The sequence below is a fragment of the Capsicum annuum genome, chromosome 4, assembly GCF_002878395.1.
Source record: "Capsicum annuum cultivar UCD-10X-F1 chromosome 4, UCD10Xv1.1, whole genome shotgun sequence".
Lineage (NCBI taxonomy): Eukaryota > Viridiplantae > Streptophyta > Magnoliopsida > Solanales > Solanaceae > Capsicum > Capsicum annuum.
This window is the reverse complement of record NC_061114.1, coordinates 78936647-78959387: the sequence shown is the minus strand read 5'-3', so window position 1 is coordinate 78959387 and position 22741 is coordinate 78936647. Positions and strand designations below refer to the sequence as shown.

Sequence of the window (22741 nt, the reverse complement as noted above, 5' to 3'; positions counted from 1 at the left end):
AATTGTTACTCAATTATGTTAAAATTTAAATCATAGGCAAAATTCCAATAGACTAAGAAGATAACGTAACAACGTGGGAAACTAAAGGGTAAGGATACCAATTAATGGTACATGACCAATCCAATGTTTAATTCAATTAAAATTGTGATTTTTTCATTTATTTATTAGATGAGATGGTATTTTTTTTGATATTTAAGAAAATGCATGGATAAAAAAATTAGGAAAACCCCAATAATTGACAAAATAGATAAATAACAATCCTAGCTTGTTAGTAACGCCACATCGTCAAGATTCTATTCGTATACACATACATATATCTATATATATATATACACATATATAAATATATGGGTGTGAAATTTCTCTCTAAGTTTATTCATCACAAAAGTCGTCGGGTTATGCTCTTCGGCGTTGGTGAGATATTTTCAGCAACAGGTAATTACAACCCAGATCTACGTCGCCTATATTTTTTCGTTTCCATTTTTGCCTCCGCCCATCCAATTCTTGCCCACGATATAGCGCCTTTACCATCTTCGAGCTGCAAATTTATGTGATGCCGATGCCTTTCTTCTACAGTGACCAAGAAGTAGGTCTTTTGCTTTAAGATTTACTACGTACAGTACTTCTAGATCCAGACATTCTAGCAGCCTTCAGGGATAACCCCAATGGCCAATTTCGACATCTACTACAGTTTTCTAACCATGTTTTGTTAATCCTTTCTTTCTTGAGTTTCGTTTATATTTTCCAATGCCTTTCATGTCCATATTTTTTATTGTATATCACTTTTCATTCATATTTCATGCTTTAATCTATCTTTTTTCCATCTTAAAATCATGAAATCTACCATGGTGGCGTTGTACTTCTCGTTATTGATTTACCTGTGCTGATATTTTACATCTATATTCTTTTTGGCTTTGTTTGTTGTTCGTGTTACTATTACTTTCTTTAGTCATACTTGGTTCTTGAATATTCTTTGCTACTAGTGATTAAATTCTTGTTTCTAGCTTTTTGCTTTTCGGGTTTTGTACTTTAATGTTAGGGTTATTTCTTGTTTTTAGTCATAGCCTAGTTTGACTTGCATTAGTATTTTTGTAGCTTTGAACTGAATTTTTTGGTTCAAAATGATAGTCTAAGGTCATTTTTAGGTCAAGGTCGAGAGCGATGGGTGGGAGTGAGAGGAAGATTAAAGATTTCATTAAGTTGTGAGTCGGGTCATAGAATATAGGGTCTTGAAGTAAATATTTTTAAAAAGTAGAAGATAAATTTATTGTGTGTCCACAAGACCGAATTGTTAAGTTCCAAGCCTTGAGATGTATATGGGTTTAATTTATGGTGCTCAGGAAGTTCAAAGAATAGGAACGGGGTAGAAAGTCCTTAGGGAGCTTTGGTTGGAGGTTCAAAGGATTAATCACTGGATGATGAAGATTAAGAAAGTTAATTGAGGAGATACTTTTAATATTATTAGTTTATATGCTTCACAACTATTCTTGGACAAGGAGGTCCAGAAGATATGTTGGGAAAGTTTGAATGAGGTGGTGCGAGAAATACCAAACACCGAGAAGATTTTCTTTAGTAAGGATTCAAATTGCCAAATTGGAGAAAATTTTAGAGTATTTGATGGGGTTCATGGAGTTATTATTTTAGTTGATAGAAATAGTGATGAAACCTTTCTCCTGGACCATTCTAAAGCCTTTGAGATGGTGATAGCTAATTTGTGATTTCAAAGAAGGAAAACAAATTGGTTATCTTCCGTAGCAAGTTGGCTAAAATGCAGATAGACTACCTATCATTGTTAAAGGGTGAAAGAATCCTTTGTAAGGATTATTTTAATGACTCTCTTGGTAATTTCCTCAATTTGTGTGTATTTTCAGCGTTTCTAGACATCCCACGGTGGCTACATTTCATTATTACTTGCCGGAACTATCGATTTAGTTATAGTACAGTTTGTTTTTATTTTAGTCTCATTTCTCTATTTTGTAGCTTTCAGTATTTCAGATTTGATGTCGGACCAAAACACGTAGTATATGACCTTGGAAGAGAATACAAACAATGACATTAGCTTCAAAAAATAAATTTTAGGCTGGGGACCCTCGGTTCAGGTCCTGAGGCTTTCAGACTCGTTTTAGGGAATTGAGTGAATTATATGAAAAATGGCACTATAGATATGGGTCACAAATTTAGTAAAAACTATTTTCGATTAATGTTTTGATTCTTCCGTTGTATCTATAATGTGTTTTAAATTCAAATTTTGCTACTGTTTCATGTTCATAGGTTTTTGGATGAGGTCCGATGGCCAAAAACAAGTTCTTAACTTTGTTGGTGCCGGTTTGTTTGCGAAAACAACCATTTGCCCATTTGAATAAGTCACTTGACCAACCATTTGGCCAATTAAGTGACATTTGACCATTTGACCAGATCGCTTAAGTGACCAGCATATTTTTGACATTTTGGGAGCTAGGAAGCTCAATTTTTTACGATTTATGATTTATTTTTCACGTAAAATCATTGTCTAGCAATTATAGAATTCTATTTTCCCCATTTCCCAAGAACATCAATTTATAATTTTTCATTTTCACCCAAATTGAGAATCAAAATTGATTTTTCACTAATTTTGGGTCTTGGGAGCTCGTATTTGTGGGATTACAAAAGCATATTTGAGATTTCATCCATGAGGAAGTTTCTTAATCTTATAACTATCATTTTTACCTTGATTTGATTTTCAAAGTGGGTTTTGGAGGTTTTCATCAATAAGATAGAAAATGGTTTTTCCTTAATTTGGATCTTATTTTTATTTCATTTTGGCTTAGGTTTTAAGTTATAGACTCCTATGAGTATGGGAAACATATTTCTTTAAAATAAAAAAGATTTTAACCTTTTTATTTTTAAATCCATTTTTAGTGTTTGTTTTTAGATTTGTGTTGGACATAGATATACAGGTATTATTTTCTCCTAATGATGCGTAGATAACTGTATTGAGAGTGTGATGATATTTTGAGGTCATGGAGAAAAGAAGGACAATTTATAGGTAATTCAAGGATTGAGGTTCGACATCGATGTAAGCTTCTATCTACTCTTCTTCATGTGATGGTATATTATATAAGTTTCGTATTAGATAGGGATGTTAGGATGTGATATTGAGTAGACCATCATGACTTAGCCTAATTTATAAGTTTGAGGCTAAAAGGAAAATTGAACTTTAAAGACCGAAGTAGGTATTATTTGTCTTAGCTGACTGGTTTCTGTAATGTGTTATTATTATAGTTAGTTCAGGACAGGTTGGTTGTTCGGTTAATTTTGATATATAAGGTATGATTTCAATCCCTTTTTTATGTTTTCTTTAGGATGGATAATTATCTCATGTTTAGACATATGGATTCGATACCCTAATCATGTTATCACTAGTTTCTACTAAGATTAGAAGACCTTGGGATGCTAGTGCGATAACTTAAGTTGTACCTTCAGTTAGACTTGTTTATGTATATGTATCTGTCTATAATACTTACGGTATTACTATATATCCCTCCCTTATTTCACTTATTCATATTGCATATCCATTCCTTGGCCTTTTATACTATTATCTATCATTCTTCCACTCTTTATTCATATATTGTTCAGTGATATTGGTATGGTGTTTAAGTTACTAAGTATAGATAGAATAAGATAGTTTTCCCTTATAGTCTCCTTATCTTTATTGTGTAGTTGCTAGATATTTGGGTGTAGTTACATTCTTTCTTGCATGCTACTTATATTAGCATTATCTTAGGAGCTCAGTCATGTCATGACCGAACAAGGGCCTGGCCATGACGGGTATATCAAGTATGCCGTGGAATGGAGACCACCCTCTTTCCCTAGTCAAACAAAATATAATATAACTAGCAGCAGAAGAATTCCAAACATAAAACAAGATAGAATAAGCAACAATCGGAATGTGCTAAAAATCCATAATACCAACTCCCAATCCATACTAATCCACAAATCCTCTAAACAAACCAAAATCATTCTAAGTCGGGACATGCCCTCGATGATAGCCAAAAGGGTAACCAAAGAAATAGACTATGACAAAAACTTTACCATGATGTAACATGCCATCAAGAAGAATAAGGTTCATCACTTCAAGATAACTCATAACAATCCAAGAACCACCTGTAGTTGTACAGAAAATTTGAAGTATCTCCGTTCCATGCATTGTGTGGGGATAAAACGTTCAAAGATAGTTAGCGGGTTGAGAACTTGAATGTAACTCAAAGATAAGGGGATACATACTGCCATGATCGATCGTTCAAATAATTCAATACCGCTGGACACAGTCGTATGCACATATATATATAACATGTTGGGATAGGGAACATATCTTAGAATGAACTTTAAAACATTACCCTGGGTTGTGTAGCAATCTATTAGAATTGTACCCACGGTCTATATGGGCCCTAACTCTAACCCCCTAGTTGAGCCCCAGTACGTGTAGTCATACGAACTGGAGAATAATCATACAATATATGAACAAGTGACTCAAACCTCCCCATTAATACATTAAGGGTGTCATGAACACCCGATGAAAACCAAGGGTGGCTCGAACACCGATTAATTTAGACCACCACCATAATAAATATATGTTTTCCAGTATTAATCCTCTTGGTACCTCCACTTTCACGACGAACTACACAACCCCCTTTAAGACCAATTATAAGCATTTAGCTTATAATCCATGCATTTAATCAAGGAGTCATTTGTTACAGCAACATCAAGTGGTATCATCATATCGACTATAACTTGCAAGCACATGTCAATTTGAAAAATCCAAAAATTTACCAAGGGGAATCTAAGTCATTAAATAATAGGACTCCAAATTCCCTAGTAGGGATCAAATCATTTATCCAAGTAGTATTCTAACCCTCTTCAATTAATAGAAATCCTAAATCCCAATTAGGAACAAAATCATACAGCCAAATGGGACACCAACCCATTAGACAATAAGACTCCAAAGTTTTAATTCAAAACCATTTCATGATTGCCAAGAACATTCAAAATCCATCTTAAACACATATGCAACAGATTAGTTAAAACTACTAGGGAAAGCCAAATGATAATTTTTATTCCAAAACCAATCATGCAAGTGCGTTGATGTTCTCATCATTTTTACTAACAAAAACCAATTATTTGGGGGTATCGACAATACCCATTCCATTACCATACCCATGACCATAATGGGTTTAAAAATCATCAATTCAAAGCATTATTATTCTTTAAAATACATGGGAAAACATTTACAATGATTTTTCCTAACCCTCAACCCATCATTCAAAAACCACATCCAAAATCACAGGAATATAAAAGAAATTTATGCCATAATTTAAAAAACATGTTTTGGGAGAGAGATACAAGCCTTAATCCCTAAGAAATTTTGAGAAGAAACCAACTTGGAGCCCTTAAAGACCAGACTATTAAAACCCTATAAGTTATACAATGCATAGTTTAATGAATGTCTAACAATTTAACCAAAAACATTCTTATAGGTATTTTATCAAACAAGTGGGTTGCATAGTAATTCCATAGCCAAAACAAAGTACCGATTAACCATTCTCGTGAAACCAAATGCACAAATCACTAAAATAACATGGAAATCAAAAGTAAAAGACATGGAAAAACAATAACCAACCATTATAACAAAACCCCTGATATATTTGAAAACCAAAATCATACAACATTTATGCCATCAAAACAATTCACAAAACATGCCTATAGTATGAATTAACTATGAGGGAGTATTACATGCCTTAGATTTCAAAAATTATAGAGAAAAATTAGCCTTGTCACCCCAACTTAATCCTATTGATAAAACCCTAGCCATCTTTGACCCAAGAGCCTTGAGAGAATTTAAGAGTGTTTAAGAGAGTTTGATTGATTGCAAATAGGTTAATGAAGAACCAAAAAGGTATTTTATATCCTGGGATCATAATAAGTTATGGGGGGAATGTCCAAACTACCCCTAACTTAAACTATTTAAAATTCACGTAGGATGGTATGAATGAACTGCCCCAACCGTACCATAGTGTATGGGTGGTACCCTTATCTCGTAACCTAGGCCTCACCTTGGAACCCAACACTATCAAATGTACGACTACCCAAGGTAAACAGTACCAAACCATATGATTAATACCATGAAATTGTACACTAGGCTTAATAGAATCTTCTAGACTAGACTTAGGGAAAATACGATTGACACCTTACCATTTGTACCCTAATACGCAACTTGTATGTTCGAACTGTACCTTTGACAGATACCATCCAACCCACACTAGTTACCATACGACCAAGACTAACCTACCCAAACCTCATTACGCAAGAAGTACCCCATATCGTATAATGTACAAAAGACAAAAATTGATGAATTTCCTTAATGTCAAAACACAGGTTGTTTTAGTCTCCCATACTAGGATCATTCATCACCAAATAAAGCAAAAGATAGTACAAGCATGAGTTATACCTAAGCACTATTATTTTGACCTTTAACTAAGTTAGAAAACAAAGATACAAGGAAATCAACCGTTTCTTTAACAAAGTTAGAAAACAAAGATGTTATCAAGAACACATACCTTAATCAAGAATATCTAGAGATGAAAAAAAGTATGGATACTTTGACTTCAAATCCTCTTTCGTTTCCCAAGTAGCTTCATCCACTATGTAAATTTGCCAAAGAATCTGGAGCAAAGCTTTATCCTTGGTTCGCAACCAACGAACATATTGGTCCAAAGATCTCCACTGGGATCTCTTCATAGGATAGAGAATCCGAGATACAAAATCCTTACAATGGAACAACCGATGAAGGATTTCCCATACACTTTCTCAATATAGAGACATGGAACACTAGGGTAATGGAGCTCAAGCTATAAGGAAACTCAATTTCATACTCCATATTACCAACCTTTCTCAAAACTATATAAAGACAATCATATAGGGGACTGAGCTTCCTTTTCTTCCCGAACTGCTTTACTCCCTTCATGAGAGACACCTTTGGAATACCCTATCCCCAAACTCAAAATCCAAGTCCCTACTTCTTACATCTGTATAGGACATTTGGATACTTTAGGAAGTTTTAAGCATATCTCGAATCACCTTCACCTTCTCCATAGACTAAAAAATAAAATCTCAGCCAAACATATTTTCCTCACCAAGCTGAAACAACACAATAGAAAAAAGAAACCTCCTACCATAAAACGTATCAAAAGAGGCTATCCGAATGCTATAATGATAACTATTATTGTAAGAAAACTCTACAATAGGTAGATGCCTAACCTAACAACCACCATAGTTAATTACACATGCAAGAGACATATCTTCTAATGTCTGAATAGTTCTCTCTACTTGCCTATCTATCTGTGGGTGAAAAACAGTACTTAGGCTAACCTTAGTCCCCAATCCTTCCTAAAATAACTACAAAAAACAAAATAAACAATGCATACCATGATTAGAAAAGATTGAAATAGGTACCTCATGTAGTTTCTTAATCTCATGAAGATACAACCTCACACAATTCTCTCTCGAAAAGTTAGTCCTCACTCGAAAATAATTTCCTAACTTTGTCATCTTATCTACATTTTTATATCGAGGAGTACCGATAACAATATCCCTGTTGATCATAATCCGTCGGGCAACAAAATACTTAGCACACTAAACAATTGACCACAAAATTAGCCACATCCATTTTCAGATCATTCCACCAATGCATCTACTTCAGGTCATGATGCATTTTCACAAAATTAGGATGAACAACATAGCACGACTCACGCACCTCGGATAATATCCTTTCTAACAAACTATCGACGTTAGGAAATACAACCTCCCTTGGTACCGCAAGGTACCATCACTACTGATCTCAAATACCATTACCTTTTGCAGACCTTTATCACCCTTAATTTTCATCAAGACAAGACTAGCACTTGCTTCTTCTTGATATCTATACCAAGATACAAATGAACCAATTCCTATCTAACACACCACCATTCTCAAAGTACAAATGGAAAACTCAATGATTAGCCATGTGGTGAATATCTTTCACCAACTTCAGCCTCTTTTTATCCTCATGAGCTAACCTCCCCATGGATAATTTACTAAGAGAACCAAAAACAATATTAACCTTACATTGATGGTAGTGAAGCCTTATGTAATAGTCCTTGAGAAGCTCAATCAAACTCTTTCGCCTGATATTCAATTTTTTGTATGTAAACACGTACTGTAGGCTTTTATGATCCAAAAAGATACCATGCGCACTCCATATAGATAATTTTGCCAGATTTTCAATACAAACACCATGACTAACTTCTCCAAGTCATGAGTAGGATATTTCTTCTCGTGTAATTTCAACTACCTAGAAGCATAGGCTATCACCTTCCCATGCTGCATAAAAAACAAATAAACCCCTACCGAGATGTATCACAATAAACCATAAACCTCTCAGTACCTTTAGGAAAGGTAAAAATTAGAGTTGAAGTTAGCTTATCCTTCAGCTTCTTGAAATTACCCTCACAAAATTCGAACAAGAGAACTTTACCTTCTTCTGTTCAACTTAGTCAATGGGGAAGCTATCCTCGAGAAACATTGCATAAACCTCCTACAACACCCTGCCATACCCATGAAGCTCCAAATATTTATTGGAGTTGTGGGCATAGGAAACTTCTTAACAACCATGACCTTTTATGGATCTACAATGATCCTTGTTCTTTAAATAATATGACCTAGAGAAGTGAAAACGTTTAACTAGAACTCACATTTCAAGAATTTTGCATACAACTACTCCTGTTTCATGGTCTACAATACAAAAGAAAGGTGATTGGCATTATCCACCCCATTCATATAGTACAGTAGAATGTAATCAATAAAAATAATGACAAAAAGATTCAAAAACTGACGAAAGACCCTTCTTATCAAATCTATAAATGTCATCGGGGCATTGGACAAATCCAATGACATAACCAAGAACTAAAAGTTCCCATAGCGAGTACGGAAAAATGTCTTAGGGATATCCCTCTACCCAATCTTAAGCTTTTGATACTTGACAAAATGTCTATCTTTGAAAAGAATTTGGCACCTTGCAAGCAATCAAACAAGTTATCTATATTTTGGAGAGGATATTTGTTCTTAATCGTCACCTTATTCAAATGATGATAGCCTATACATATTTGGAGGGAACCATCCTTCTTAAGTATGATTAACATCTGTGCACCCCATGGAGACACATTAGGATAGATAAAACCCTCATCCAAGAGATCCTTAAGTTGCTCCTTTAGTTCCCACAACTCAGTTGAATCTATTCTATTAGGAGGAATAGATATTTGATGAGTGTCCAAAACCAAATGAATCCCAAATTTGATCTCCCAATCTAGAGAAACACTAGGAAGGTCCTCAGAAAAGACCCCAGGAAACTCATTTACCACAAGAACTGAATGTAAAGAAGGACCTTATGAGTAAGAATCATTAACACAAACTAAAGAATAGAGACAACCTTTATAGATTAATCTAAAAGCTCTAAGATATGATATAAACTTCACCTTAGGGGCTATGGAACCCCCCTCCTATTTAATAACTAGCTCACCAAAAGACCTAAAGACAACCTTATATGTCTGACAGTCTGGGGATATATTGGAAAAGTGTAACCAATCCATACCCATAATAATATTAATATCCACCATATCTAATTCATACAAATCCACTAAACCCTCCTTACTACCAACTAATACCATATACGCCCAATAGACTCTTTTAATAACCATAGAGTCACCTACCATGGTAGAAACATAAAAAAGTTTTGAAATAACCTCAGGACAGTAACCAAAATACACAGCCACTAATGGGTTCACATAATAAAGATAAAAACTCTGAACAAATAAATAATATAAATCCTGAGAAAAGAGTTTCAATGTACTGGTCCAAGCATCAGGTGATGCCTCAGACTCTCATCAGGTAGTGAGTGCGTATAATCAATTTGGGCCTCTGCTGGTAACAGAAGCAAAAACAGATATAGATGTAGCACCCCTGGGTGAAGGATTAGATAAAGAGGTAACCATAACCTTGTTCGCCCCTAAAGAAACCTTGCGAACAAATAGTTTCTAAGAATATGGCCTGGCAGGCCAAATTTAGAACACCTGGCCTTCCTCTTATCCTAAAAACCCTGATGTAGTTGACTACAATACCAATAATGAGGAAATGATTTAGCCGACTAACCCCCACTAGCATTAGATTGGGCACCCTGTGCCCTAATGTTATCGATACAATACTACCTCCTATCACCCGTCGGTATTGGGTAGGAAGCACTAGCTTTGTAGAAAAAAACAAAACTCCCCAACTTCTTCTTTGGACACTTACCCCCATTTCTGTTATTTTTTAATTATCCACCCTACTCAGAGAACCTAAACTTCTTACCCTACCTTTCCCCTAACTTAACCCTATTTCTTTTTTCCTCCTCCACTTGTTGCATATGAACAACCAACCTAGAAATACCCATGTCCTTAATAAGCAATACTGTCTTGAGTTTAAGGATCAACTCACAAGATATTCTTGAAGAAAACTTTCTCATTTTAGCTCTCAAATCAGACACCAATTCATATTCATACCTAGACAACTGGTAAAAGTTTAAAGGCATACTCCTTGAATGATATCTTCCCCTATTTTAGATTATCAAATTCCTCCGCCTTTGCTTCCCTTAACTCTTGAGTAAAGAAGTAGTGCAAAAATGCATTTGATAAAGTCTCCGATAAAGATTACGGCTAAACATCACCCCTTGCACTTCCCATTTCTCATTCCATTGGTATGCCATATCTTTCAGTTAGTAGATAACAAACTCCACCCCTTCCACATTTTTGGTATGCATAATCCTTAAAATCTTTTCCATCTCATCCAAAAAACCCAGAGGATGCTTCTCTATCTTAATACCAATAAAAGTTGGAGAGCTCAACCTCATAAACTAGCTGACCCTTGTGGCCTCAGAATATAGAGTAACAAATGCACCACATTAGGCATGGAAGCTACTAATTAAGCAATCATATGAATCGATTGATGAAACTAAGCATTGGCCATATCAGCCTGGGGAGGACTAAAAGAAACCAATAAAACTCGAAAGAAATTATGGACCAGTCCCCTAGACTATGTATGGATCCCATAAGCACAGCGTGTCGCATTAACATTATACCAGTTAGGACAAAAGAGTTTCTATGTGTATTAGATCATTGAAGCATGAACTGAAAAGAGAACAAATAGGGATTATAGAAGATTCCAGGGCTTGGATTCCAAGCTAAAAAATAAAACAAAAAGAAAATAAATATTTCCTAAATTCCTTGTAGCCTCTCCCTAAAAAGTGTGATGCACTACACACCCTTAAATGAGATTCTTCTAGATATGGCTTTGTGGACTCCTAATTTACCATGCACCTAAAGATCTTATACCAACTTGATATGAATCAAACTAGAGCCTTGTAGTAATGGGTATCCCGTCATACAAAAACTGGAGACCTCCCCCATTACCCAACCCATCTTCAAAACACATGGCCTAAGTCAGTTGAATTTTGAATATATAAAATGATAGCATAATGTACATCTCTAGACTCTACTATAGGTCCATATCCATGACTAACCCAATTAAGTCCAACCATCCAATACCCAACTAATAACTATACCAAAATAAAAATAATAATCATGTACGAATTCATAACATAATTGGATAGAATAATCATAAATACAGTCGGATGGTGTCATCCACAATACCAATGTAAATACTAAGACTTATACCAATACCGACACTACCTATACCAACCCATAGTAGTTCAACAAAGACTCTAATAGAAAGTAAAATAATATTCAGTTTGAGCATACCCCAAACCATAGTCAAACCTAATGTTATCAAAAAACCAGAGTATATAAAGAAATTCATAATATGAAATGGAGACTTTAGGATATGTAATATCACAGCATTAATCAAATAATAGATCACAAATCAAATCACTGAGTAGGTAGAGTAAAATGGTTGGTTCTTACGTCATGTAGGGATATATTGCCCTAAGACGGTTTAGTGAGTGAATGCTAACATGCACTCAGGATAAGAATAAAATAATACTAACCTTTAAAACAAAGTAAATAACAATATTCATTCATAACAAAACATATACACATATATATATATATCCATATTAGGAAGGTAATCGGGAATGACATGCCTTAAAATCTTTTAACTTGGATATATATAGCTTAATCATCCTAGAACCACCCATACGATATACGGGTCTAGTGTTACCCCTAAAATAGGCCCTGATATGTGAATTTCCAAAAACCAAAGATACCATAGGAGTAGAGGATTCAGGTGTACCCTTCGCTCTCCATGATATATATACAAGTGTAACTTAGAGGATTCCTATGTAACCCATAAGTATCATATATGATCTCCATGACCAATTTTTATGTTGACAAATATGATTTTCTCATGTCCATTTATTGGAATCACACCTTCACAGTTAGCTATTGATGTGTGAGCCCATGCTAACATATTTGAAGCTTTTAACTCTAAATAATTGCAAAGTCTTGAGGAACTTTAGTCGTTTTTGATTAGTTTACTTTGGTTTTATAGTAAAATTAGAGACAAAAGAGAACGACAAAGAAAGGAAGCAAAAAGTATGAAATTGGAAGCAAATGAAGAGCTAAGTGTGGCTAACGACATCCATGACACAACGTTAGCCTGGTGATAGGCTGTCAAGGATACCATCAAAATTAAACAGAAGAGAGAATTTGCAAGAAGTTTTGTGAAGACCTTCATGAAACATCGTCAAGATCCTGATAGACATCACTATCGTCATCAACCTTAGGCAGCAGAAGCTAAATTTACAGAGAAGCTGATGACGTCTGTGATAGGCCGTCAAAATAATGATAGGCCGTCACAATCGCCGTCATCTATTCTAAAGAATATCTAAAACTTTAATTTTATTTTCTTATTTAAGGTTAACTATTTAAATCCTTGTTTTAGGTTTTTTCTATTATCCATCAATTAATTAACATATCATACCACAAATGACTTTTTCATCTCTCTCTCTCTCTCTCAGACAAATATTTTGGTGGTTTGCCTTGTGATTCAATTGAAAGAACACTTTTGATTTCTGTCATTATTGTAAGTTAATACTTTAAATTATGAATTCAACTTGTGTGCTTATTTTCTACTTAATGAGTAGCTAAACACTCTTAACCTGGGTTATGGAATGTAGGGTTAGGTCATGATAAGGTGTTGATGAACTACTCAAGGTTTAATAGGTGTTAGGATTTCTTGGTAATTCTGATATTCTAACTTATGTCTATTGGTTGAAAACAATAGGCATACCTACTTTGATTTGCTTGAGAAAGAAATCATAAACAGTGGGAAGTGAATTATCGATAGGGACTCGAAAAGGCTTCGTTTAATAATCTGCACTGTAACAAGGTTTATTAACCTGAGGTAAAATCTGGGTAGTGAGTTATGATTCCCTAACTCCGACAGAATTAGGAAAGTAGACGCTTGAATAGGTGGAGAGACATTCAATGATACTATCGATAGAGATAGCTTGTCATCCTAACCATCTTGAGAACCTTGAGTTATTGTAGCATCTGACATATACCATAAACCTTAGTGAACATAATCCCCGTTATCTCAAAAAATATTGATTACAAACATTAATCTCAAAGTGACTAATAATAGTATAAGAAATTTAAACCCACATTTCAGGAAACAGTAAACTACAAGTGAATTATTTCGTAAACAACTTGAGTTCACACCTTATTCCTTGTGGGATTTGACCCCAAACTAGTTGGGTTTTATATTGAGAGCGATTTCTTACACCCGTTCAAGAGTGTAGTTTGAGCATTATCAAAAATGGCGCCACTGCTGGTGAATACTGTTGTAAACTTAAAGTTTGTGTATGCTAATTTGCTATTAGTTAAGTTTTCTGGATTTATATTTATTTGTTGTTTTTGTCTATTGTAGGTACTGTGTTTTTATGCCAAAAATAAGAAGTTTCAGAGAAACGTTATTTTTAATCAATCTAAAATCTCAACTGATAGGGAAAATGGCTGAACAACAGGAGGCGGATAGACTAGCTGCTTTGGCCAGGGATCAAGTTAACGTATAGATTTTGGGTCAACAAGCACATCACCAGAACCCTGATAAAGAAGACTTGGGTGATGAGGAATTGCTAAATCCTCAAAACCCAAGGCAAGCTGAGCAACTTTCTGCACCAGTGCAGCAAAATATCAATAGAAACCGTCCAATTTGAGGAAGGTATGACCAACAACCTATTTAATACAAGCCTAATGAAGATGATGAAGGAATGGATGGAGCTGGTGCAATGGGTACTAACACTCCTCTACCATTGGTACCAGTTGCAAAATTCAGCATAACAAGCACCATGATCCAACTCCTGAATCTGAAAGGGTTATTTGGAGGCTTACCTGGTGATGACCTGAAAATGCATTTGGTGAACTTCATCACTGTTTGCAAATCTTTTGACAATCCAAGAGTGAGCCAGAATGCGATTTGGTTGAGATTGTTCCCTTTGTCTCTGTCTGGAGAGGCAACAATGTGGTTAAATGAGCTAGACCCTAATTCTATAACCAACTAAAGACAGTTGAAAGAGGTGTTCCTAGAATGGTTCTTTCCACCCTTAAGAAGGGTACAGTTGAGGGATGAAATCAGTAACTTTAGACAACTCCCAACTGAAGCATTGTATGAAACTTGGGAGAGATTTAAGAAGAAGCTTGCACAATGTCCAAACCAAAAAATGACGGACTTGCACATGAAGTAAACTTTGTACAGAGCTTTCAACTCTATGACAAAGACAATTGTATACAATGCTGCAGGTGGTTTGTTTATTGATATCTTTTTCTTTGATGTTTCTGATATACTGAATAGAATGACTAAGCAGAGTCAGGCATGGCAGAATAGAGATTCTGTAGTACCTAGCCCGACTGTTGCCTGTGGTGTAACTGTAGAGTAGTGAAGAAAGGATGAGGAGCGAGACCAGGACATGGCCCACTTAATGACACAAATAGACTTTCTGACCAAGCACTTGCTGTCAGACAAGACCGAAATAGTTAAGGCTGTGGAATCTCAAGGTACTATTGCTATAGGTGCCGATATAGAGACAAACTATGTGAGTAATCAGCGGGGTTTCCGATGAAATAGCCAATGGAACCAAGGTCGAAACTTCTATGACAAGCCTAATTATAAATATAGGGAGCAGGGACACTAGAGAAATAATAGTGACAGGAGTGGTTTGTATGTTCCTCCTGGAAGTAGGGATGCTGTAACAACTAGCTCTGGTAAGATGTCTTTGAAGGACATGATGGAAAAGTTGTTGAAGGGAGTTAAAGCTACCAACTCGGGAGTAACTACTTTAAAGAGTGAATTCTTTACCCTCAGTTAGTTGGTTAGCTCACACTTTACTTCTATTAAGCAGTTGGAACAACAGATGAACTAACTTTTTGCTACACTGAACTATAGAAAAATTGGTACTTTACCTAGTGATACAGTTCAAAACCCACAAAATGGTTGTTCATGTATGGCGATTATCACTTGAAGTGGTAAGTTGTTATATGACCCCTCTGTGGGCAAATCTCTGGAAAACAAGGTAAGTATTGATGAACCTAAAGAAAGTAGTCCAGTGGAGTGTGAAAAGCTAGATGGTTTTGTTGATATTTTGGAGAAAAAAGATAAGAAGGAGGAGGAAGTGGAGTTAAAGACTATCCCTAGGCCTCCACCTCCCTTTCCTCAATGATTGTAGAAAAAGGTTGATGAGGCAAAATTTGGCAAGTTCATGGCTATGCTCAAGCAATTGACAATTAATGTACCTTTGGTTGAGGAACTTGAGCAAATGCAAAGCTATGCCAAGTTCATGAAAGACCTCATCGTAAAGAAGAGGAAGGTCAGCACTGAGCAGGTGGACAATCTCCACCATTGTAGCGCAATTTCCACACGATTCTTAGTGCAAAAAATGGCCGACCCAGGTGCATTCACTATTCCATGTAAGGTTGGGTCTCTGGATGTTGCAAAGGCATTATGTGATTTGGGTGCCAGCTTGAATCTGATACCACTTGCTGTATGTAAGAAGCTGGGTTTAGAAGATCCAGCACCTACTAACATGCGACTGGTGATGACAGATAGGTCAATAAAGTGGCCTGTTGGAATTTTGCACGATGTGCTGGTAAAAGTAGAAGACTTTATTCTTTCTGCTAATTTTGTGGTATTGAATTGTGATATGGACTTTGAGGTACCCATTATCTTAGGAAGGCCACTCTTAGAAATAGAAAGAGTAATAGTTGACATGGAGTTGAATGAGATTAACTTTAGGCTCGGTAAAAAGGAGGCAAAATTCAAAATGCATCAACCTATGTCACAAAAAAATGATATGAATGTCTTCTCAATTGTTGATGTCTTCTATGAGGATGAAAAAGGGGTATCAAGAGGTTGTCTTGGCAAATTCTGAGTAGTCAAAAGAACCCAGTCGTTCCGTAACAATAACCCAGACACTAATGGGAGGCAACCAAAAATTTTTATGTTTGAACAACTGTTTTTATTTTTTAAATTAGGATTTAGTATAGAGAAAGTGAAAAAATGAAAAGGGTCAGCTGGAAGGTTATGACAACATCCGTGACAAGCTGTCACAACTGTGATAAGCAATCACGAATGCCATCAGCTAGATCAGACTTGAGAAATTCTCTGCCTACTATTGATGATGATCTTGACGGGCTATCACAATCGTAACAAGCCGTCAGAAATCATCGTCAGAACAAAGCCTAAAATATGAAAACAGGGGCTAATTTTAATTAGATCCGACCATGCCCAAATCGCGAGCCTTTTCGAATTTCCACCACTTTTAACTTTTTATTCTTTAGTGTTTTTTTTCCTTAGTTAAAATAGTTTCCATTCTCGGAAAAAAACTCTAAGCAAAACAAGGTTAATTAGTATGTGGTTTGCACTTAAGAATCAAGAACATCTACTTCCTTCATACTTTTTCTTGTGTGTGGCACTAGATTAAAAGCTCCATTAGGTATACTTTACTTCAACACTTCTTTTCTTGTGATATATGCTGAATGAAAGCTAACTCAAGTCCCCAATGTGATTGAACCAAGTTCAAACTTGGAAAATTTCTAAAATTGCACCTAGGGTATGCTGTACAAGCCCAAGGGTTGAAAAGATAGCTTATGATTCAAATTCAAGTAAATCTTGATCAAGAATGGGGACCAAAAATTTAATCAAAGTCAAAAGTGGGTTCTGATAAGTGTGACAACATCCATGATAGGCTATCACCATTGTGATGACTTATCAAGAATATCGTTAAAAGCTGACAAAACTAAAGTTTGTTGTGGATAGAGCCGACGACAGTCGTGATGGGCTATCACAATTATGACAGTCTATCATGAAGGTCATCGGAAAGTGTAAAATTCTTTTGGGTTCTGTCTAAGGTTGACGACAACCGTGATAAGCTATCACGGTCGTAATGGCTTGTCATGAATTGTCGTCACACCTAGGGCCTGAAATATAAATGAGCTTAAATTATTAATGTACTCGTGTTTGTGATCTTTAGGGTTGATTATCATTCTTCTAATGTCTCTAGGTAGTCTAAATGGCAAAAAAAAAGAAAGAGTTCCATAGAACCAAAGAAAGTAGCTAAAGATAATAAACATCATAAGATCCTCAACGAGGAATCTGACTACGACGAGGAGGAACCCTTGCTCAGAAAGCTAAAGAAGAAGCAGAGTCCAAAGAAAACTCTACCACCTCCACCAATTGAGGTAGAGGGAAGTGATGATACTAAGTCAAACATAGCTTCTGAGCAAGAGGGGTGTGAAAAAGTTGAGTCTAAACAACATGAGTCTGAACATACTAAAGTTGATGAGGAGGATCAAGAAGAATCTGAGTTTGAAGGAATAGCTTTCGGGTCCCCATCCACTAAGTAATAAGATGATGAAGAGTCTCCACCTCAGAGGACTCTTATCAAATGTAAGAAGCCAGAAGTGAGGAACAATGCTAGATGGCAATTCCCTAGAGCTAAAGAAATCTATATTGCTGGGTTGTAAAGAACTGATAGAAGGAACGCGAAGAGGCCAATCCAAGAAGAAAAAATAATCATCATGAAAGGGTTGAGCAGATACCCTAAAGTGGAGAAGAAAGTCAAAGAATACGGCTTAGGATGGACTATAGAAAAGGGAGGTTTATTTTGGCCCACATTGGTTTGGGAGTTCTATGCGAATTACCTAGCCTAGTTGGAGAATATGTACAAACCAGGTGAAAAAGTAGTAGATCAATCTTTTCTAGTGAGTATTTGGGTGAGGGGTGTAAGCGTTGATGTTTTGACTAGACCATCAATAGATTCTTGCATGGCTCCGACTTCATGCCTCTGGCCACTACACCATCATTTTATGCTCAGGTAAAGAATAAGGACAAACAGTGTCCTTTGTTAGCCAACATAATCACTGATGGAGAACCGGCTTGGGTTACAAAACCAAATGAGAGAATCTGTAAGTCCTCATTGACTCAGGAGGCAAAATTTTGGTGGGGCATAGTGCGAGTTTGGCTAATGCCTACTGAGGGAGACAATATTCTGGGCGATGACAGGGCTATTTTCGTAGCATCCCTTGAACTTTAGGGAAATCATTATGGATGAGGTAAAGATCAGGATGTCAAGGGTCGAAAGTGTTTATCCTTTTTCGTGTCTTATTAATAAGTTGTGCAGAGCTGCTGAGGTGCAAAAGATTTTTGGAGTTGGCGAAGACGTTTGTGTCCAGAAGACTCGCAACCCCATTTGGTTTAATGAGATTCAGCTAGGACTTAGACATAAGAGGGGGCAGAGGTAGAAGTAGAACCACTAGTTATAGATGCAGGAGCATCACCTCAGGTCGATGCACAGGATTCTTCAGCATAGGCAGCTTCAGTGCCTGAGACTGATACCAATCTCTTAGTTTCTCCAGCAGTAATAGGTTTGGCATTTTATCCTATTGATATCAGGAAGGTGGCTAAGCAAGCCAAGTGGTGTGAGGCCCAACTACCTGCCTTCGCCAAACAGTTTGCTGCTGTTGTGGACAAAAGAATCAAGGCTGCACTAGAGCCTTTTGTGAGATTGCCTGTGTGAGTTGCAGATTTGGAGAACAAATTTGATGCCCAGGAAAAAGAGATGATAGGTGCTGATTTTTCTACATTCAGGGCTGCATTAGATAAGGTTAAGGCTAAGGTTAGGGTACTGCAGCAAGAACAAATAAGATGCCAATAGGTCCGACTGTGAAAGAATTAGAGGAAGAAATTCCTATACTTTATTTCACTGCAGACTCCCCAAAGAAGAAGAAGAAAAAGGGGGAAAAAAGGCAAAAATAAGAGAGAAGAGCCAGATTGTGAAAAAGAAAGAAAAGCACAGAAGAAGGAAAATTAGAAGGCTAAAAAAGAAGAGTTGAGAAAGGCAAGATTGGAGTCTATGGCTAGTAATGAGAAATGGGAAACAACCATTCGAGCTAGGGCTGCAGGTGCTTCATCTAGTCAGGCTCCGACCGCCGCCAGGCCAAATGCTCCTAATGGGGAGAAGACAACAGATCATACAGTAGCAGGGTCGAAGACCTAAGATCCACATGCTTGATTGTCTTTAGGTATACCCTAACCGTTAGTGCTTTTTATTTTTAATTATAGTTACGGGTTTAGGGTAAATTGTTGTTGTAACATAATCTGTAGATAATTAGGAGTAGTACAAGTACTTGAGGTAGTTGTCTTATTTTGTGATTTATGAGTACTTCTCCACTGGTCTGATCAATTGTGTACTGTGTGAATTTCATCCATTGTGACCACTATGTATCTTTTTGTGGCATTAGTATGGTAAATGAATGCCCAGTGTTAAGCAAATGCTTGAACTAGATGAGTAGTGATATGTAAGATACTTGTGTTCTATATGTGTGTAAGGTCTTGCTCAGTTCCTGTTATGATTTGAATCTAGAACTTGCCCAGTTAGTCGTGCCATGGTCATCAGATAGGCATTAGGAAAGGATAATAGGCTGTTTTTGCATGCTAGCCCACGTTAGCCTAAATGACCTTCCCAATGTGAATAATATCCTTTTCTCCTTCTTTGAGCCTAAATAGCCTATTTATTTCTTGTGCACCTTTCACCTTCCCATTTACATCACAATGAAACTGTCTTGGCCTTGGTCCTTCTTGGACACTGTGCACCTTGACTTAGGCAAATAATCTAAGTTGAGGGTGGCTATTATAGGGGTGCGTGATGCAATCTGTGTATGAAGAGAGGTAGAATGAGAAGGATGAATAAAGAGTTGGGTGCAGTGAAAAAGAAATAAGAAAAGAGAAAATTGTGTGAAAAATGATAAAAAGATAATAAGTTAATTGAAAAGACCGCATCCATATTGAGCATGCATGATCAATAAAAGAGGTAAGAAAAGAAGGTTAAGAGTTGAAACCCCTAGGATCTAATGTAGTGTCAAGGAGGCTTAGTCACTTTAAAATATCCATGAATATCATACCAGCCACTAGCCTACATTACAAGCTTAAGAAAAACCCTATAGTGATCCTAACTAACCTATTTGAAGACTTAGGTACAGACTATAAGGGCAAGCCTATGGCATTTGATGCGCAATAGTGGAACTTCGTTCTGAGAGTGAGTCTCGTGTTTATCCCTGTGTGTATAAATTCTAATATGAGTGAAAAAAAGATTTCTTTGTTGTGAGGGTACACTAGGTATGTTGCTGATCACTGTCTTATTCGGATAGTGTGATTTGGGTATGTTCTTGGTTGTTATTGCTGAAATTTTTGCCATATCTTGATCCTTGTGAGTTTCATGGGTGTTTTCAATAATAGACACAGTTGCTCTTACTTTGACTGACCTTGGAGATGGTAGATGTATTCTGAACTGATATGAGTAGTTAACCGCCAAATTGTACTTTGTATACTCTTAGTTATGTTAAGGTTACTGGAGGAAAAGCAAATGTTTATGTTGGGGGTGTTGATGTGTGAGCCCACGCTAACACATTTGAAGCTTTTAACTCTAAATAATTGCAAAGTCTTGAGCAACTTTAGTTATTTTTGATTAGTTTACTTTGGTTTTGCAGTAAAAGTAGAGAAGAAGGAGAACCACAAATAAATGAAGCAAAAAGTATAAAATTGGAAGAAAATAAAGAGCTAAGTGTGGCTGACGACATACATGACACATCGTCTGCCTGGTGATAGGCTGTCAAGGATGCCGTCAAACTTAAACACAAAAGGTGAGTTGCAGGAAGTTTTATGGCGACCTTCATGACACATCGTCAAGATCCTGATAGGTTGTCATTGTCGTCATCAACCTCAGGCAGCAGGAGCTGAATTTTGCAGAGAAGCTGACGGCGTCCGTGAAAAATCATCAAAATCATGATAGGCCATCACAACTGCTGTCATCTATACCAAAGAATATCTAAAACTATAATTTTATTTCCTTATTTAGTGTTAACTATTTAAATCCTTATTTTAGGGGTTTTCTATTATCCATCAATTAATTGATATATCCTACAACATACGACTTTTTCTTCTCTTTCTCTCTCGAAGACAAATATTTTTGTGGTTGTCCTTGTGACTCAATTGAAAGAACACTTTTGATTTACTTCATTATTGTAAGATAATCCTTTCAATTATGAATTCAACTTGTGTGACTATTTCCTTCATCATGAGTAGCTAAAACTCTTAACCTGGGTTATGGAATATAGGGTTAGGTCATGATAAGATGTTGATTAATTACTCAAGGTTTAATAGGTGTTAGGATTTCTTGGTAATACTGATATTCTAACTTATGTCTGTTGGTTGCAAATAATAGGCGTACCTACTTTGGTTTGCTTGAGAAAGAAATCATAAACAGTAGGACTGAATTAGCGACAGGGACTCGAAAAGGTTTTATTTAATAAATAGCGTTGTAAGAAGGTTGATTAATCTTAGGTAAAATCTGGACAGTGAGTTGCGATTCCCTAGGTATGAGAGGATTAGAATATTAGATGCTTGAATAGGCCTAGAGGTATTCGAGCATGCTATCTATAGAGATATCTTGTCACCCTAACCACCATGAGAACCTTGAGTTATTTGTAGCATCTGTCATATACCATAAACCCTAGTGAACATAATCCTTGTTATTTCATAAAATATTGATTACAAACATTAATCTCAAAGTGACTAACAATTGTTTGAGAAATTTAAACCCCCATTTCAGGAAACAGTAAACTACCAGTGAATTATTTTGTAAACAACTTGAGTTCACACCCTATTCCCTATGGTATTTGAACCCAACCTAGTTGGATTTTATATTGACAACGATCGCTTACACCCATTCAAGAATGTAGTTTGAACATTATTAGCTATCATACCCTACCTTTATTACCTAATTAAAATAGTTGTCACACAACCAAAAATAATTCTATTTGTTATTAACCAAAGATATAAGTAGTGGTATCATCGTACAAACTATAGATGAAAATCAATGTACTTAGCCATCTATTTTAAGAAGAAGGGTTTCCCATGTACCCACATATTACATTATTAAGTTGACGTAGGGGAATCCCATATACCCTACAAGTGATCATTATTTGGTTTTCTTAGGGGATTCCCTTATACCCCAAATGAATCCAATTGGACCAACCATTCCTACAAAGATCTTACAATTTAACCTTTCCATACCATTTAAACCATTTAGGGTTCCATTACCAAGCTATAACATGCATAGTTTAATGAA

General features: G+C 36.2%; 1 long non-coding RNA gene across 1 annotated transcript; it reads left to right on the top strand.

The window, feature by feature from the left end:
- Window positions 1-331: 331 nt before the first annotated feature.
- Window positions 332-21625, top strand: LOC124898162. Its single transcript, XR_007054982.1, has 2 exons — window positions 332-3055; window positions 21102-21625. It is a non-coding gene; the product is annotated as an uncharacterized LOC124898162 (long non-coding RNA).
- The last annotated feature ends 1116 nt before the right edge of the window (window positions 21626-22741 follow it).